This window comes from Mizuhopecten yessoensis, unplaced genomic scaffold (genome assembly GCF_002113885.1).
Source record: "Mizuhopecten yessoensis strain PY_sf001 unplaced genomic scaffold, ASM211388v2 scaffold11123, whole genome shotgun sequence".
In the NCBI taxonomy this organism is placed as follows: domain Eukaryota; kingdom Metazoa; phylum Mollusca; class Bivalvia; order Pectinida; family Pectinidae; genus Mizuhopecten; species Mizuhopecten yessoensis.
In genome coordinates, this window is record NW_018408891.1 from 205885 (window position 1) to 210632 (window position 4748).

Here is a 4748-nt window from a genome sequence, read left to right on the forward strand (position 1 = left end):
TCACCGCAAGAAATCGTTAGCGTATGTGAAGAGGTCTGATGAATCAAACTAGGATATGCAAGGTCGCCGGAATTTGAGTTAAGTCATCTTTCAATATAAGAGGAAAAAGTCATGTTAAACTTCATATCATTTTTCATATTATCAACTATGAGCAGGTCTTTTCTAACAGATCTGTTCGATAGAAAGAACATGTATTACATAACGGAGAAAAAACCCAATTTAATAATCAGGTGATTATTTTATAGCAACGGTCTTACCTGCAGCTAACAAGACTTTTTACCTGTATCAACGACGTGGTATCAATGGGGGAATTAATTAATTTCTCGTTAAAGTAGACACCGTTTTGAAGGTATAAACGTTCCTTTCACATACATTACAATACACATTATCACACTATTAGCCCAAACTGATTCATTATATTGTATAGGTGTAAACGAGCATTCAGGTGAGAAATCTGTCTCCCACAACACGTAATACAAGGGAATGTTTGATCAAGTTTGCTCAACTTGATTCATATTTACTAAATTTGTTATAGCGATAACATATACTGGGATATCTCCATAGCAATATTCCTAAAATAAGGTACTACGAACGAGTTTTCTCGCATGTTTTATTCAGAGAAAAAAAAACAAGAAAAAATAAAGAAAGCATGGAAGTTTTGCTTCTTTTAAAGACTTTATAAAGATGGGTATACTTTAAACTATTTGATTAAGTTCAGGTAAATAATTCGTCTTTAGACGACATGGGGATTTTAGACAGACGTGATAGTGTTATACATACAATAACTTAGTAAATGGTCGACAGGACGAGTTTATACACATTTTCTCAAATAATCAGTAAATATCTCTTACCGGTAATCATATATGTCATTTCAAATAATGTAGTAAAAATGTGAATACTCTTTCGATGAATTTTAAATGTTTTAGATTTTTAGTAATATATTTGTATAGAAAATATACGAGATTCCGTTACCGTAAAAATGTCGACCTAAAAACCTGAAAGACAAATTAGAATTAAGCATAGCTACATAGACAGTACATATGGATGTGTCCGAAACACATCGTCGTTAAAACATCATTTTTATATTTTAAGGCACAAGTTGACTACCTTACGTTGACACTTGTAGGCATTTTAATCTTCCTAGCCTCGAACATAGGCGGACATTTTTAGAATGTGTATTTCTTTACAAATGTGTTAAAAGTGCTTTTGATTGTCCATATTTAATCAAGCAAATGTGTTTTTTAGTCCCTGGTCGTAATCTACGATCAATTCGTTCCAACCAGTTTTACTTTACTGCCAGAGAAGTAGAATAAACGTTAGAAAGTATAGTATTTTAAACAGGATTCAATGTAATTTTAAGTCTCTAGATTTTGCACAAGACTGCGATATGTTTCGTTCCTCTCTCGCCGAGTTAAAAGTACGGTTAAGGAATCCTTGCTACATGTATCACTAATTCCTTTTGTTTTACATATGAGTATCTTTTAGTGTGTGTTACATGAACAACTGACTGTGATATTTTATACTATTGTTATCCATTCTGTAAGTGGACCCTTGGGTCTGTTGAATTGGAAATAAATAAATAAAATAAATCAGGAACAAAGAAAACTCCGGCAAGGTATCGACGGGGACACTGTTTTGATCTTTGACGTGTGACATACGGTGGACCGTACACGGAATTCCCCCTGTAATCTCAGAGTAATGCTTTGATGAGAGATTAATAGAATCATTCACCCCTTTGGGGGTGAGATAGGTGGATCTCAACCCGAGGGGGAAGATTCTTATGTTTGGCAACTTCAGAATCTTTCCCCGAGGGTTTAGATTCCTCTATCTTACCCACAAAGGGGTGAATTATTCTTTTTCTCTTACCCTGTTCTCCCTATGTGTATCATAGACACAATGTAATGATAACGTTACATGATAAATTCAGTGTTGACGTGACATTGATGGATTGTTGAGGTGACGTCATTGTATTGTTGAAGTGACGTCATACCATTGTTATGAATAGGGGAATTCCCCCGTTTCATTGTGATATGTTTATATCGACTTTTTATTATGCTCGTTGGTGTGATTTACTGTTTACTTGCCACAAATAGCATATATTTTCATTTGAGATAAGGAAAGCAACACTAAGCATGCCAATCGTCTTCATTTACCCTGCATTTCTGGAAATCCTGTTTGTAAGTTTGTCCGTCAGAAGTGGACATTCATATCACGAAAGCATGATAGTCAGAGCACGCTCGTGAATACCGAAGCAATTGCCACATGAAAACACCATAAGTGGGATGAGGAGGGATGTTACTACCAAGAAAGGGGGAATATCACAATCGTAAAGTCGATATCGCCCCGCTTATCTTACAGTGTCAAATGATATAAGAAAATACTTATTTAATTGGCGTGTCTTACTCTAGATATTAGCAGCACTTTTTCTGCGATATACAAGCCTTAAAATTGTTTTCTGTAAAATTTATACTGTTTCATCTATATTTAAATACAGTTATGTAAGACTTCATGATTTTCAGGGCGTATGAACGTTTTCAAATTATTCCAGGTAATTGTGTAGACATAAATATTGACTAATATTAATATCGGTAGCAAGGTGAAAATTACGATCTCTGTTTCATAATCAAACAGCCAGGGAATCAATTATCCGGTGTGGAGGTCTTTCTGTAAAAATCGGAAATCATACTTAATAAAGAATACATTTTGCTATTATAAACTGGGAAGCAACTCAAGATATTAAAAAGATCGAATAAAAAGGTGAAACTCGTCCTCGTTAAAAGCACAACAGAGCGAGCTTGGATTTTCTTCCTAAAGTTGGACTAACTACATCTTAAATTATTAGATATAAAGTGATAGAACAATTTAAGTACAATTTACTAGGAGAAAAAAACTTTTTCCTCTTCTAGGTATTAAACATTTATATGAAATAATATCTCACCACTGGGTTCTAACGTCAGAGTACTTAAAAGAAAAACAAGACGTCACGACCAACATATTTACATTGAAACGATCAATATCATCGCCACTACTCAGTCTTTCGAAAAAAAAGTATTTAATTAAGCATGGATAGGTCATGGACTTTTTTGCATTTTCTTTTTTTCAGGTAGTCACTCAAGTCATTGAAATAAGTAAAAGGGGTTGTCCTCTTTGATTTGGATAATATATTCGGTTTTAATTCAAGGGAAGATCTATTAAGCAAAAAAAGTACATAGATGTTGTGTGGGATTATTAGTCCGGATCGATTGGGCAGGTGTACAAAAGGCAGTAAATCAATTACCTCTATCGTGTATATGAAAATGTAATAGGACATTTAAACTTTAGATTTCAATTTAGATAAGACATGATTGATAGCTTTGCTCCTATTTAAACTGAGGAACAGATATGTCAAATAAATGAAAGAATATACAAAATGTAAAAACACAAATTGAATACTCATCATCAAATTGAATACTCATCATGACAACGTAGCTTCCTGATTACACTTGGAGAGATTGTATTAACCGAGATAACTTTCTACATACGTTTACATGACATGAAGAAAGAGGATTGACGTAATAAGTATTTAGGTGATCACCTGTAGACAATACACAGGTATGATTTACGTCGTCTTCCTTTAAATTTATAATGAATAAGAAATAAAAAAAAAAGATCAAAGTCATCAACACATCTACGTCAATATAGGTTTTTTGTGCATATCAGGTCCCGTTTCTTTTAAGATATCTGCTTTGGTTTGGTAGTTAGAGTATTACAGACACTAGGTCGTGAAATAATCAATAAATCATAGCCGGTTATATTATTGAAGACAAATAGGAAAAGTACCGACTAGTTAATATATAGGAATAAAATCCAAAATACAGGTAAAGAGTACTAATGTATGGAAGGGGATCACCGCCATAATTATTTTTTATAGAATTAGTTACTTCTGGTTTGGAATCTAATTCTATGTACATTTGTATTATTTCCCTAGTTGATAAGTTATAGAATTAATTGCTTCTGGTTTGGAATCTAATTCTATGTACATTTGTATTATTTATCTAGTTGATAAGTTATAGAATTAGTTACTTCTGGTTTTGAATCTAATTATATGTTCATTTGTATCAATTCTATGTTCATTTGTATTGTTTGACTCGTTTACAAATCTATTGTGTGTTCATTCCATGCTATGCTAGTTTTACAGATCGCGATTTCGAAATCGTTTATGACTGGAGCGCCGCTTGTCGTCCTAATTAGGAACTAAAATTCTAGAATGAATTCTAGAATTCATTCTAAAATTTTAGTTCTCATTAAGACAACAGCCGGCGCTTAAATCGCCAACGAAATTCGCGGAAAATAATGCTCGCTCCCTTAAACCGGAAACATACCCGATTGTGGCAGTAGATTTTGGAATGCAGTCGACAGTGCGGTAAGTTTTGGTTATGACAGCAATTGAACTGTAATCTTTTTAGGTTTGAGCCAAAATTGTTTGTATCGTAGCAGAAAATCGTCATATTTATAGTTAGGAAGCCGTAGCCATAACGAAATCCCACAAGTATTTGGTAACTGGCAAAATGTTAACCCTGCACACAGGGGTTCGTTACAAATGCATGTCTGAAATACAGAACTGATATTGGTGCTGTCATAGCTTGACAAAGGGACAAGTCGGTCTTGGAAGGTTGCGACACGTTTAATACGTTGTGTAGAAAGTAAAACTTTGATATCAAGTATCCAATCACAAGTGTTTGAAATTCTGACTGTAAATTGAGATAAAA

General features: G+C 33.8%; 1 long non-coding RNA gene across 1 annotated transcript in view; it reads left to right on the forward strand.

Moving 5' to 3' along the window:
• Positions 1 to 4281: 4281 nt before the first annotated feature.
• LOC110466185 overlaps positions 4282 to 4748 on the forward strand; it is a 6974-nt gene continuing 6507 nt past the window's right edge. Inside the window, exon 1 of the long non-coding RNA XR_002464714.1 lies at positions 4282 to 4402. This is a non-coding gene — a long non-coding RNA (uncharacterized LOC110466185). The remainder of the gene's footprint in view (positions 4403 to 4748) is intronic.